General features: G+C 37.8%; 1 pseudogene; it reads left to right on the forward strand.

The window, feature by feature from the left end:
• The first annotated feature begins 201 nt into the window (after nt 1–201).
• LOC131511348 (U6 snRNA-associated Sm-like protein LSm3) lies at nt 202–732 on the forward strand (annotated as a pseudogene).
• Nucleotides 733–16,006: the final 15,274 nt, after the last annotated feature.

The following is a 16,006-nucleotide window of genomic DNA, read 5'->3' on the forward strand; positions in this document are numbered from 1 at the left end:
TCTCACTTTAAAGATTCACACTGGTTATAGTTCATGCAATATATGACTATAACATAAGGTGAGTGGTTTTTGCTTAAAAGTGTCTCCTGATGATAGCTGCTAAAGAAATAGTGTGGAGAGTTTTCTTATTTGCCTTTGAAGATAGTCAGTGAATATAATATATATTCAAGAACCCATTTTAAAAGTTGTGTTTTGGGAAACATGGCGGACAACATGGACCAGCAACAAACCAGCAGCACTGTAGAAGAGCCCCTGGATCTCATCAGGCTCAGTCTGGATGAGCGAATTTATGTGAAAATGAGAAACAACAGGGGCGCCTGGGTGGCTCAGTCGGTTAAGCATCTGACTTTGGCTCGGGTCATTATCTCACAGTTAGTGAGTTTGAGCCCCTTGCCAGGCTTTCTGCTGACAGCTCAGAGCCTGGAGCCTGCTTTGGACTCTGTGTCTCCCTCTTGTCCCTTCCCTGCTCGCACTGTCTCTCTGTCTCTTAAAACTAAATAAACATTTTAAAAAAATTTTTTTAAAGAAAAAACAGAGAGCTCCGAGGCAGATTGCATACTTACGACCAGCATTTAAATATACTGACATGTGGAAGAAACTGTGACTACTATAGAAATTTATGAGGAAACATATAAAGAGGTATATGAATCAATAAAACAGAATGTACTGATGCTCTTTTTCCAGGGAGTTGGTGTTGTACTGGTTGTAGCCCCTCCACTAAGAGTTGGGTGAAATAAAGAATTTATTATCTATGGAATGTAGGAGACTTTGTATGCTTGCCTCTTTAAATGCAGAAGACATTCAAAAGAGAAACTTGCGTAAATTTTGTTATTAAGAAATGACCAAGGATTCTTCCACTCCTGTAATGAGTTGATTTTCAGATAACTCAAAAATTCTTAAGCTAAAGACCTTTTTTATTTATTTTGAACTCTTTCAATAAATGTGATCATTAAGATGCAAAACTCTTGTCAGGAATTGATTTGCTTTGTTGTTTTCTCGGACAATTTCTGATTATTTTTTTTAATGAATGTGTTTTCTTTCTTTTTTTTTTTTAAGTTTATTTATTTTTGAGACAAGAGAGAGGCAGAGAGACAGGGAGACAGAGGATCCAAAGCGGGCTCTGTGCTGACAGCAGAGAGCCTGACATGGGGCTCAAACTCATAAACCATGAGATCATGACCTGAGTCAAAGTCAGATGCTTAACCAACATCTGGTTGAGCACCTGAGCAACCCAGGTGCCCCTGATTTTTTTTTCTTTAAATTAAATTCTACATTTCCTTTTTGGATTTTTTTTTTAATGGAGAAAAAAAAGTTGTGTTTTGTAGATGGAATCCATAAATCAATTTGATATATTTTTTAAGTTATATACTTTGGGAATATTTATCTGTTATAGTAACGATTCTCAAAAACATTTTTTCCAGCTTTATTGAAATATAATTGGTATATAACATTATATGAGTTTAATGTACATGTAAAGATTTGATACATGTATATACATTGTATCAACACACATTTGAACATGTTTGAACTATGTGAGTACCTTTATATGCGGATTTTTTTGATATGGTACAGTACTGGTAAATTTATTTCTCTTCCTTATGATTTTCTTAATAACATTTTCTTTTCTCTAGCTTACTTTATCACAGGAATTCAGTATATAACATATAAACTATGTGTTAATCAACTGCTTATGTTATTGGTAAGGCTTCTGGTCAGTGGGAGGTTATTAGTATGGTAGTTTTGGGGGAATCAAAAGTTATATACAGATTTTCAACTGCAGAGGAGGTCAGTGCCCCAACTCCTGTGTTGTTCTAGGTTCAGATGTATTATGAAATAATTACCACAATAAAGTTAGTTAACACCTCATCACCTCACATAGTTATCATTTGTTGTTTGTATCATGAGAACATTTAAGATTTACTCTTAACAACTTTTAAGTATACAATACAGTTAACTGTAACTATTCATTGTTAACTACAGTCATCATGCTGGTACATTAGATCTCCAGAACTTATTTACCTTCTAATTGGAACTTTGTACCCTGTGACCAATATCTCTTCTTTCCCTCCACCCCCAACCCCTGGCGACCACCATTCTGCTCTCTGTTTCTATGAATTCAGCTTTTTTAGATTCCACATGTAGTATTTGTCTTATTTCACTTAGCATAATGACCCCAAGGTCCATCCATGTAGTTGCAAAAGGCAATATTTCCTTCTGTTTTGTGGCTGAATAATATGTCAGGGTGTGTGTGCGTGTATGTGTATGTATATGTGTGTTTCTTCATCCATTTATCTATCAATGGACACTTACGTTGTTTCTATGTCTTGGATACTGTTAATCATGTTGCGATGGATATGGGAGCGCAGATACCTCTTTGAAATCCTGATTTCATTTCCTTTAGATAAATAGCCAGAAGAGGGATTGTTGTATCATGTGGTTGTTCTATTTTTAATTTTTTCAGGAACCACAATACTATTTTCTCTAAGGGCTGTACCAATTTACATTCCCACCAGCAGTGTACAAGGGTTCTCTTTACCAAAAACATTTTAAAATCTACTCTTTATTAGTTAAAAAAAATCCACAAAGTCCTTATACCATACACAAAAGTTAATTCAAAATGGTTCAAAGGCCTAGATCTAAGAGCCAAAAGTACAAAATGCTTAGAAGACATAGGGTCATATCTTCCTGTTTAGATTTGGGGATGGTTTCTTGTATATGACACCAAAAGCACAGGCAGCAACAATAACAAAAAAGAGATAAACAGGACTTCAATAAAATTAAAAACTTTTGTGCATCAATTTTAGTATATGTGCTGCCGAAGCGAGCACAAAAACTTTTGTGCATCAAAGGACACTATCAGGAGAATGAAAAGACAAACTACAGAATGAGAGAAAATATTTGGAAATAGCATATTGGGTAGAGTTTTAATATCCAGAATATATACAGAACTCCTACAGCTCAACAACAAAAAGACAAACCATTTTAAAAATGGGCAAAGGACTTGAATGAACATTTCTCCAAAGACAATATACAAATGGCCAACAAGCACATTAAAAAATGTCCATCATCATTAGTCATTAGGGAAATGTAAATCAAGACCACAATGAGATACCACTTCAAACTTAATAGGATGGCTATAAATTAATTAATGAATAAAAGAACAAACAAACAACAGAAAATAAGTGTTGGCAAGGATGTAGAGAAATCAGGCCCTTGTAAATTGCTGGTAGGAATGTAAAACGATACAGTCACTTTGGAAAACAGTTCAATGGTTCCTCAAAACACTACACATAGAATTACCACATGAACTAACAACTTCATTCCTAAGTATATGCCCCAAAAGAACTGAAAACAGGGATTCAAGAAGATACATGTATGCCAATGTTCACTGCAGCACTATTCTCAATAGCCAAAAGGTAGAGACAATCCAAGTGTCCACTGACAGATTAATGGATAAGCAAAATGCAGTATCCATACAATGGAATATTATTCAGTCAAAGAATGAATGAAATTCTGTTACATGCTACAACATGGATGAAACTTGAAAACATTATGCTGGGGCGCCTGGGTGGCGCAGTCGGTTAAGCGTCCGACTTCAGCCAGGTCACGATCTCGCGGTCTGTGAGTTCGAGCCCCGCGTCAGGCTCTGGGCTGATGGCTCGGAGCCTGGAGCCTGTTTCCGATTCTGTGTCTCTCTCTCTCTCTGCCCCTCCCCTGTTCATGCTCTGTCTCTCTCTGTCCCAAAAATAAAAAATAAAAAAAAAAAAAAAGAAAACATTATGCTAAGGGAGAAAAAACAAAGAAAAATTATGCTAAGGAAGTAGGGAAGAAACACTATGCTCAGGAAAATAATCCAGACACGAAAAGGAAAATATTGTAAGATTCCACTTACACAAAATATTCAAAATAGGCAAGTTCATAGAGACAGAAAATCTATTAGAGGTTACCAGGGGCTGAAGAGAGGAGGCACTGTGAGGTTATCCTTAATGGGTACAGAATTTCTATTTGGGGTGATGAAATAATTTGGGGAACAGACAGTGGTAATGGTGGTACAACAGAGTGAATGTAATTCATGCCACCTAATTAATGTAAAAATGGTTAAAATGGCATTATGTCGTGTGTATTTTACCACAATAAAAATATTTTTTAAAAATCCATGAAACCAACTATTTTACTTACTAACTTCTCCCAGTTTCCACTGTCAGATAAATGTCACTGAGATTAATAAGAAATGTGAAGTTACTTTTGATGAGAGCAAGAAATGCATTACTAATTTATGCCAGACACCAAATACAGATGTTGTCAAAGTATAAATATTACCACCACATGGCATTAGTTCATAGGACACTCAGGAGACCACCCTGAATATGGGAACAAGGCTTCACAGACCACTGATCTAGAAGGAAATGTATTATGGAATATACATGCTCTGATTCAAGAAGGACAGATTTCCTTTTACCTTCTGATTTAATTTCTCTTTAAGACGATCCTATTATATGTGGATTTATTATAGTTGAAATTAGTTTTTAAAAAGAAAATAAACATGGAAGGTAATGTGGATTTTGAGTAAGAAAATCAATTTAATTTGCCATTATTCAGAATTGGTGTTATAAAGAAAAAAAAAACATAAATTCTGACTATCTCTATATTGTCAACCAGGTCATCATAACACAGATTACTTAGACATTGCCCATAGATTCCAGTAAAATTTTGAAACATGGGAATACAGGTAACATTTTTTTTGAATCATAGGTCTTTCTTTATGCTGAATATGTATTTGAGCATGCAAAAAAACAATGTATTTCAAAGCCCATTAGAAATTCAGATGCAGAATTTCCTTTCATCTGATCATGTAGAAGTGGATTAATACAGATAATATGAACAGAGAAAAATAAAAAAGATGTCATGGTGGATATTCAATAATCCATTACTCAAAGATAAAAGTTTTCTAATAGCCATTAAAAAGAAAATCAAAGAATATATAAATTTTAATTTAGCATAGCATTGCATCACATCACAGCTAATGGGAGGCTTCCAAAGCATCTAGCAACAGATGGATTACTGGTCATTTACTATGAATTTTAAAATGCCAAAGGTAAAGAAAATTGGACTGCTCCAAAAAGATTTTAAATAAAAAGAAGTTAAATTCCCCATAGTAAAAACCTTATGGAGAACTACTATAAATTTAGGCACTACTGAATAAAACTGTAGTTAAGAAAGCCAATTATTTTTATGGGAAAATAAATTTTCCTATGATAATTCAGATAAAACTGGAAAATGGATAACTGCCTTAATAAAAGGGAGAAAGAAAGCTCAACATAACAGCAATTTATACAAAACAAGGAGTGATAATGAGGAAAGAGATAAGGAATATCTGTAAGGCATATTATGAGTATATAAATCTGAGAACATGGGAAGTGTGGTAGATTAAGAGAGTGGAGATGGGGTTGAAATTTGAAATCTTCTTAAATAAGAAGTTTTTTTTTAAAGATGAAAGAGTGTGTCTACCTTAAAAGTGTGCATATGGAATCATCCAAATTTGGGGGAGGTCTAAAATAGGACCCATGTGTCTATGTTTCTGTAAACACATTTCATTGTGGAGGACTCAATCCCACTTTTAAGTCACTGTGTTTTACTGAATTGCTCCTAAACAATTAGCCAGTCCTGTGAAAAAAACATTTGCTTACATTAGTCAGGACTCTCTTAATTATAAATGACAAAGACTAACTTAGTTGGCTTAAGCAAATGAGCAGGCTAAGTTGGTTACCATAGCTGGGCAAAAATATAGATACTGACCTTATAGATTGGTGATCTGGATTTACCACTGTCCTGGGTTTTCTTTCTGTTTCTTCTTATCTCTAATCTTAGCCTCTAATGTCTGCACTCACCTCCATTTGGGGAGAATAAAGCTAAGCCAAGCCAAGCTGGGATTAATGAATTAGAAGCAAGAGAAAGAACAAGAGGAAAAGAATGTCTTTATGGAAAGGGAGTCCCCAGTTTTTTTTCCTTGTTTTTTTAATGTTTTACTTATTTTTGAGAGAGAGCACATGAGCACGGGAGGGGCAGAGAGAGAAGGGGACAGAGGATCCCAAGCAGGCTCTGCACTGACAGCAGTGAGCCCAAAGCGGGCCTCAAACTCACAAACTGTGAGATCATGACCTGAGCCAAAGTCGGATGCTCAACCAACTGAACCACCCAGGTGCCCCAAGGGCATCCCCAGTTTCAAACTCTGAGATTCCCAGTACCAAGCAGGTTTTTGAAACTCTTCCTCTGGTTTTGCTATTGCAACATCATTCAGATAAAGGCCCACTTTGGGCTCAAGCTAGTTTGAGTTGGGTTTCTGTCACTTGTAACCAAAAAGTCCACATTTACATAATATACCTCTCTGAATAGTGCTGGAGAACTGAATTCCTGAAAGAGGAAATGTATGGGCAAGTAAATGTCAACCTAACAGTTTGTGATTTGTTACTAAAGGAAGGAAGAATATCCTAAGTGGGGCTTCTGGAGACAGGATGGTGCAAGTAATATGTGAGGTGTGAAAGTAGAGCTGAAAGTGAAAGCAGACCAAAGTTATAGAGATAAAGTAAAGAAAGGAACTGGAGTTGATGATCTGGATATGTTATACTGGTCAGCAGAATTGTTCATTGCCATGCTTGACAAGCATTTACTGAGCACTCTTTATTTTCCAGGCACTGTGCTAGGTGCTGGAGAGACCAGAAAGATGTATGACACACATTTGTGCCCCCCAAGGCGTCCATATTGTGGTAGGGGACACAAGAGTTTCTCACATTACAGTTCTACAGTTTTAGTGACGTGGTCCAAAAAGAGGACAAAGTAAAGAATTATTGAGTCTCAATTTTGAAAGACATTTGTCCCAGATGGGAGGGTAAGGCAGAGTTCATGGAGAGTGACATTAGCATGGATGTTGACAGATGGGCATCCTTAGCACAAATAAAGTGGGAGGGTGGGGGAGAGAAAGGACGGATGAACAAACACTTCACATAGAAGAAAAAAGGCGACAGCACAAGAGTGTGTGGACATCATTTTTGCCAGAATGGTGGGGTTTTGCTAGAAGATACCACTTCTTAAATATCACTCTCAGGGATTTAGAATGAAATCTAATGAACGAAGCACCAGTGCAAGTGTAGAAACAAAATGCAGCCGGATTAATAAGACAATGGCAGGTAGAATGAATTGACACTAGAAGGGATGGAATCAGGACAATTCCTCAGAAGTCTATTAAAATTGTCCAGATGACAGGTAATAAGTAAGTCATTTGAGAAGTCATTGAGGGAAAGGGGAAGTTGTAGTTTTAGAAAATATAGAGAAGCTGGGACAGGCGTTGGCAACTGATAAGACAAAAGGAAAGATGATGCCAGGGTTGTATGGCCACTAACTGAGCTGCGGGTGGAAAGAAAGAAGAGCAGGTGTGTAGGGGAAAAGGATAGTTCAAGCCATCTCAAGTTTCAGGTGTTTTGTGGACATACTGGGGTAGAAGATCAGCAAGCTATTAAGTGTGAGACCCTGAAGTTCCGAAGAGAAGTTGGGAACACAAGTTTAGATTTGGAAATAGTCTGCAGAGAGGGAGTCATTGAGGTCAAGGAAGTGTAGGACATAAGGAAAGAAAGAATAGAGCAAGAGACCTCAACAGCATTAACACAGAGAAACTACCCCTTCCTTTATTCTCTGATCTCTCCTCTGGTCAAATGAAGGCTGTTGTGGAAACAAAAGGAGATAAGAAACACAAAACACTTTGGACACTGCCTGGAACAAGGCAAATATTCAGTAAATATTGTCCGGGAGGATCAAAGAACTGATTGTTCTAATGAATGGGGTTAGTTAAATAAATAATTGTGTATTTTCATGACAGGATATTAAGCCATTGTTTAAAATCATGTTTTTGAAGAATAGTGAGATGACTTGGGGAAATGCCTTTAATTTAATATTACGAGGAAAATCAGAGTATAAAATAGAAATTTTACAGAGCACATGGGTGGCTCAGTCGGTTAAATGTCCCACTCTTGATTTTGCCTCAGGTCATGATCTCACGGCTCGTGGTTCAAGCCCCTGATAGAGCTCTGCACTGACAGTGTGGAATCTGCTTGGGATTCTCCCTCTGTCTCTCTGCCCCTCCTCTGCTCTCTCTCTCAAAAATAAATAAATACACATTTTTAAATAAATATATAAATAAATAAATAGAAATTTTACTAAGTAAAATTTGCAGACACACAAACAACACTTGCAGTAAAAAAAATGGTCATGGTGGTTATTTCTGGATAATGGGTATAAGAGGGATTTAAGTTTCTTCCTTAAGAATTTAATTTAAATACTTAAATAAGTTTAAGTATTTCACTGTATTGTTTGTATTTTTATGATAAGTAACATGTTAGAGTCAGAAAACAATTTTTAAACAAAGAAAGTTTGATCGGTAGCATCAAATCCTGTAGGGAGTTGAAGGAGGGAGGTCATTGGTCTTGGTGTCTAGAGGGTCACTGATGGCAGTTTTAGTACAATAGCAATAGTTGAAGCTACTTTAAGAAATATTACAAAATATTTCATCTATAAAAAATATTTAAATAAATAGAACATTATCAAAATGGTTCAAAATGGTTGAAGATTTCTGTGTCTTCTTTTTTCTTTTCTTACAGTTTTTATTTATTATTTTGAAAGAGAGGGAGAGAGAGAGCAAGCGAGCACAGAGCATGGGAGGTGCAGAGAGAGAGAGAGCGAGAGAGAGAATCCCAAGCAGGCCCTGCACTCTCAGCACAGAGCTCAATGTGGGGCTTAACACAAGAACTATGAGATCATGACCTGAGCCAAAACCAAGAGTTGGAGGCTCAATCGACTGAACCACCCAGGTGCCCCATCTGTGTCTTCATTTCTAATAACATTTTCTTTCTTTTCCTTTCCTTCCCATAAGACGTAGAGATTATTCAGAATGCTGTGCTTAAAGCCACATTGTGGACAGTTAAGTGAGCAGGTGGCAAGAGAATTGTGGTAGGGCCCCTTGAAGGCTCATGATTTGGTGGTAAAGTGGAGGAGAACAATAGGAAAATAGCTTGAGGGGAGTGCAGAGTGAAGGGAGGGTTTTTAATTTAGAAAAGAGCATAAGTGATCCTGTTTCTGGCAGAAGTAAAGGAGCCAGATAGAGATTAAGGATTCAAGAGAGATGGGAAACTGTAACTAAACAATTCACTCTCAAAAAGATAGGAATGATTAAAATGGGCACTTTGGGGTAAAATTCAGCTACATCTGTTCTAATCATTAACACAATTCCATTTATTCAATTTAATGTGTTGATTTTCCTTGTCCTTCATATATTCCTTCAGGGTAAAATATATGTTACATTAACATAAACCTTTTTTTAAGCAGGAAAATCCCATTAGAAATTTTATAAAAGCAAAGAAATGGTTAAAACTCATCAAAACATTAGCTGAACACACAGAAAGAAGAATGTTGCTACAATTCCTTGAAGAATTGAACCCTGTAAAAGAGACGATTTCTTCATTTTTATTTCAAATAGTGTCACATGCATAAATCAATTTGTGGTCCCATTTTTACATTATTATTGAAAATGAATAAAAAGAGCTACTTGGCTGTTCAAGATGTTACTCTATTTTTCTCAACAAGATTATGCAATAATACCCAAATTTTAACCAACAGAATGTGTTGGGTTATGGAACAAATTATTCATAGAGATAGGACTCGCCTCATAAAAGGTAGACTCTCATGAAGCAATATGAGCAAGGTCTGAGTATTATTAGTTGCGCCCCAAATAGCTCATTCTCGGTTCTGATGATGGTGAAATACATTGAATCAGCATCTGGTAATATTAAAATGGCTATGTGTTTTTTTGAAGCCTTTAAAGGATCTAGTCTCAAGAATCCATTTACAGTATTCAGCCTACTTCAGCCTGGTATGCCTACTTCTACACTTTGAAAACATTTCTTACAATTAATCAGCATTAACCTGCATTCTTTATTTAAAGGATAAGGTGATCCAGGATAGCATCTGTCTCCATAACTATATTTTCCTGATATTAAATTGCTTTTGTACATGTATTAGGCAAAATAATAACAATATATTAAAGTATTATGGATGCAGGCAGCATCTCATTACTTACCACTGAAAATTATTTACTACTTAAATTATTTAGAATTTTCTTTCATCTAAAAGACATAGGGGCACCTGGCTGGCTCAGTTGGTAGAGCATGTGACTCTGTATCTCAGGGTCATGAGTTTGAGACCCACACTGGGTGCAGCAGAGATTATTTTAATTATTTTTAATTAATTAAAATAAAATAAAAAACATAAATAATATGTTATGGCTCTGTTTCTGAGAGATATCACATGGACATACATTTGAGTCTCAGTATTTTATGATCATAAAAATAAAGTCACAGAACAAGCCTCTGAAATTGTTTTCAAACTGACTCATTAATTGAACAATATTATTCATATACAATTTTCATAGGATTATATGCTTGTTAAAAAAGCACCAAAATTTTCCCATATGGAGAAATATTATTCTCCTCTTAATAAATATTTTGAACATATTTCCCAAAGAAAAAACTAAAATTCTTCTTCATGAACTACTATTGCAATAATATTACTCTTGGGTAAGTTATTTAATTCCTGAGCTTAAACTGGCACCCACAAACAGCTTGCTTATCCACGGCAGTCAGTCATGCATTTGTAGGTCCTATCCATGCCCCACTGACAGATCACACTCATAGGAAAAACTCAGTCATCACTGACCGTGAAGGACTTTGTGAGTATATACTGATGACCGGTAATTCTCAAACTCCAGGAGGCGTCAGAATCACCTGGAGGATTTAAAAATACAGACTACTGGGCACCAACCCCAGAGTTTCTGATCACACTATGTGTGGGGTAGGACCCAAGAATCTGTATTTCTAAAAATTTCTGGATGATGCTAAAGCTGCTTGTGTAGGGACCACACTTTGAAAACTAATGTGAACAATTCATTTAAATGTACGCACCTGTAAGACACACTCATAATGACAATACCATTGATTTTTGAAGATTTCTCATCTACAAAGGTAATCACTTTTCCTCTGAGTATCTTGTCCTTTTGGATGGATTCTAATATTCATCTCAGCCAGGAGCAATGACAAAGGAATTAAGGGGTGCCCTGAAGAACTTATAATTTCGCATACCTGTTGTCTCCTGATCTCTCTGCAGTTAACCCACATCCCTGGGAAAAGCCAGGCATGACCTAGCCTTTGACCACACAACCATCCTAAAATGGAGTAGATTCATTTCTCTTCTTTATGGACAGGAACATATGTTTGTTAGAAGACTCCAATGACTTTTCGTATACGGAGATTCTATTGTTCTCTCAATATAAAGAAAATTTTAGGCTATTAGAAGCAAAAAGGATCACTTTGAAATCAATGGACCAAACAGACCTTTTGTTGTATCTGATCTCTGTGATAGCCAGAGTTTTCTACAGGAAAAACAAATCTTTCTAGATATTTAAAGAGAGAGAGAGAGAGAGAGAGAGAGAGAGAGAGATTTAACATGGGTAGCAAGACGCTTGCAAAATCATCTGAAAGAGTTGGACTATTCAGAATGCTATGCTTAAAACCACATTGTGGGGAGTTAAGTGAGCAGGTGGTGAGGGAAATATTAAATCTGGACACCTCAACTCCCTTTAGATACATGTCTCCATTACTTTGCTATTCAAGAGAAAAAAATGGCCTTCACCTCATTTCTGCCTTCCAAAGCTAGGACATGTGCATCTAATTGATAGAGTACAATTTGCAGTTAGAATCCAAGTTGTAGTTTTCAGATTGCCAGCCTTTGCAGTACAGGAGGATACCCTAAGATTAAGGATGAATGCAGAACAAGCTGATAAACATGCTGATATATCTTCATAATGATTATCTACCACCATGTGAAAAAGTCCTGACTTATGTTGGTTATCTCCTGTTCTTCCTTCTCCTCACTCTCTTGCACGCATGCACACACAGACGCACATACACGCACACAGGTACACATGAATGCAGCTAGGTATGTATCCACCTTCTTCATTTCTATAAGTGGGAGTCACTGTCCTTTAGTTCCTAAGTCTCTGCATTAATTTTTATTCTTTTAATCACAAAGTGTTCAAATTGGAAAAGGCCTAGATAATCTAGGCCTGCCTCCTACATTCCAGACGAAGAAGCTAAGGCACATGAGTAGCCAGTGGCTAAGCAGGGAGTCAAATCCAGTTACAGCACCCTGGACCTATTCTCCTTCCACAAAACATGCAACTTTGTCCCAGAACTCTGTTGATTGTTCTTTTTAGGTCCCTTATTTTCATCCCTTTGCCTCTGTCTCTACTGCCACCATTCTAGCCCAGGTCTTCAACATCTCAAACACAGATTCAAGCAAGATACTCTGAGACGATATTTCTGCATTTCTCTACTCCAACCTACCCTATGTTCTGCCACCATCTTCCCTCCCCTAAAAAACCTCCACTATGGCATCCCTTACTTCACTTGCTAAAATAGCTAATGCTGCTGAGGGGATGAAGTTCAAATTCCTTAGCTTGGCCCACCAAAAGCCAACCCCTCTTACTTTAGCCCATGTCACTCTTGTAGAAGAGGATTGGAATCACAGCCACTTAATGATGGGTGTGTACTGTAAATTACCAGGAGGAACCAAGAACAAGAAGCGGTTAAGTACTAGGCCAAAGACATAATTAAGGGTCAGATTTGATTTTGGGGGGTCAGATCAAGAAGGTCTGACAATAAAAATATATGAGAAATTGGAATAGGGTACAGTTTAAGGCTGAAGCACAGTAATAAAACTGAATATTAACTCGGCAATAATGGAGCACAAGAACACAGGGCTTTGAACCAAAAGACCTAATTTTTACGTTAAGTTCCAACACTACTAAAAACACTTTGAAGCCTGTTACTTAACCTCTTGGAGATAACTTCCTTATTTGTATAATGGAGACAATGATTGATACTTGGTAGGAGTGTTGTTAAATGAAATAGGGACACCTGAGTGGCTCGGTTGGGTTTCAGTTCAGTCATGATCCCAGGGTTGTGTAATAGAGCCCCATGTCAGGCTCCACACTGAGCATGGAGCCCGACTGAGATTCTCTCTCTTTCTCTCTCTACCTCTTCCTCTCTCCCCTGCTTGCACTCTCTCTCTAAGAAGAAAAAAAGTAAAAAAATGAAATAAATGAAATAACATGTCTGAAATAATGCTGGAGAATACCTGGTACGTATTAGGTATTCATTTTTTTATTATCTTTTCATTCCTTTATTCATTCTACAAATATTTATTCAGCACCTATAATATGCCAAGTATTATGCAAAGAGCTTTCTAAGTACTATGCAAGAATACAGTGAGGAGAGGAGGAGCCAAGATGGCGGAACAGCATGGAAGTATTTTTGGTGTCTCGAGTCCATGAAATACAGCCAGACCAACACTAAACCATCCTGCACACCTAGAAAACTGACTGGAGGATTAACACAACAACTGCACAACCAGAACCAGAGAACTCAGCAGGTACTTGGCGCCGGAGAAGTGAACGGGGCAGGGAGAGAGAAGCCCCGGAGGGCAGGGAGCTGTTTTTGCTTGGGGAGAGAGGATGGAGACGGGTGGGGGTGGGGGGAGAATATAGGAAAAGCACTCCTCCCAAAAGCAGCTGGAGAGAAAGTGGAAAAGGGGAAAGTGGTAACAGCCACAGGGACTGAACTAAAAAGGGAGAAAGGAGAAAGGAGAGGGTTTAAATCCCATTAAGACTCTATAAACAGCAGGAGCGCAGAGTCTGAAACGGCGCAGCTCCATACCTGGCGGTGCTCTGGTGGGAAGGGCGAATCCCCAGGAACAGAGTGAGGTCCAGGGGTCTTCGGGCCACACGGGAGAGGCAGGTCCCATGCTGGGAGGACATCTGGGAGGCTGTTTGGCTGCCCCATATGCAAAGGCCTCAGTGGACCCGGTAGAACAACCACATTTGCTGATGCTGGAACACAGTTGTTAAGGGTGAAGCCTGGTGCCAGATATGTGTTGTGATTTTCCATAATCCCTGAAACGCTGCCGCTGCATGATCCCGTGAACTTTTTCTGGGGCAGGCTGGCGCTCAGCTGCAGTCTCTGGGCATCGCCAGCAGCACAGTCTCGGGAAATTTCCTGGGTGCAGCCATCACCCGGCCATTGCTCGGTGAGACCTTCCCACAGAGGGGCAGAACGGATCAAAGCCACAGTCCGTCAGAAGCGAGGGGTTGGGAAAAACAGCCGCATCTGAGATAAAACTCAGGAAGAAGGTGCTGCCCGGGGCTTGGTCATGGACAGTGTAAAAGCGGGGAGTGGATGGAAGCCCGGGACGGTGCACAATTGCTGATCGGGGAGAACAGAGTTCCAACACTAGAGAGCGGGACGCCATTTTCACCGTTCCCGCGCATGCGCATACACACCTACCAGCGCGACAACAATCCATTTCAGTAAGCTAAGCAGCGCCATCTGGTGGAGAATGTAGCTGTTACACTACGCCCCGCCTAACTGGGCTAACCTTATTCAGGAACACAAATTTCTCTGCCTGCTTGGTTTAGTGACTATAAAGCACTTCATATTTTGACTTCGAGGGGAAAACTAAGTAATTTCAATCATATTTCAATCTGCTCATGGGTCCATCTCTTCAATTTTCATTTTTTTTTCTTTTTCATTTGTTTTCTTTTTCTTGAATACAGAAAGAAAAAGATTATTTTTATTTTCAATTTTTATTAAAAATATTTTTCTTTAATTTTTTTCTACTATATTTTTTACTTTTGTGTAAATTTTTTCAAATTCTATTTTACTTCCATCATTTCACCATTTTATTCTATTTCAGTGTATTCATTTTTTCAAATTTTCAAATGATTTCCTTTTGTTTTCTTTCTTTCCCCTTTTTTCTCTAATCTATCAAGCTCCTTTCAACACCCAGACCAAAACACGCTAAGGATCTAGCATCACTTATTTGATTTTTGTGTGTGTGTTTGTTGTTTTTAACTTTTTAATTTTAAATTTTTTATTTTAATCGGTTTTTAATTAAAATTTTTCACCTCATTAATTCCTTTTCTCCCTTCAAAATGACAAAAAGAAGGAATCCACCCCAAAAGAAAGATCAGGGTGAAACAACAGTCATGGACTTAACCAACACAGATACAAGTAAGATGTCTGAACCAGAATTTAGAATCATAATAATAAGAATACTAGCTGGAGTCGAAAATAGATTAGAATCCCTATCTAAGGAGATAAAAGAAGTAAATGCTAATCAGGATAAAATAAAAAGTGCTATAACTGAGCTGCAATCTCGAATGGATGCCCTGGCAGCAAGGATGGATGAGGCAGAGCAGAAAATCAGTGATATAGAGGACAAACTTATGGAGAATAATGAAGCAGGAAAAAAAAAAGAGAGACTAAGGCAAAAAAGCATAATTTAAGAATTAGAGAAATAAGTGACTCATTAAAAAGGAACATCAGACTCATAGGGGTCCCAGAAGATGAAGAGAGAGAAAAAGGGGTAGAAGGTTTATGTGAGCAAATCATAGCAGAAAACTTTCCTAACCTGGGGAAAGACACAGACATCAAAACCCAGGAAGCACAGCACACTCCCATTAGATTCAACAAAAACTGACCATCAACAAGCCATAACATAGTCAAATTCACAAAATACTCAAGCAAGGAGAAAATCATGAAAGCAGCAAGGGAAAAAACTCCTTAGCCTACAAGGGAAGACAGATCAGGTTTGCAGCAGACCTATCCACAGAAACTTAGCAGGCCAGAAAGGAGTGGCAGGATATATTCAGTGTGCTGAATCAGCAGGAATTTCAGCTGGAGATATGCGCCAAGAATTCTTTATCCATCAAGGATGTCATTCAAAACATAAAGAGAGATTAAAAGTTTCCCAGACAAACAAAAATGAAAGGATTTTGTGACCACTAAACCAGTCCTGCAAGAAATTTTAAGGGGGACTCTCTGAAGGAAGAGAAGACGAAATAATAAAT

The sequence above is a fragment of the Neofelis nebulosa genome, chromosome 5 (genome assembly GCF_028018385.1).
Source record: "Neofelis nebulosa isolate mNeoNeb1 chromosome 5, mNeoNeb1.pri, whole genome shotgun sequence".
NCBI lineage: Eukaryota > Metazoa > Chordata > Mammalia > Carnivora > Felidae > Neofelis > Neofelis nebulosa.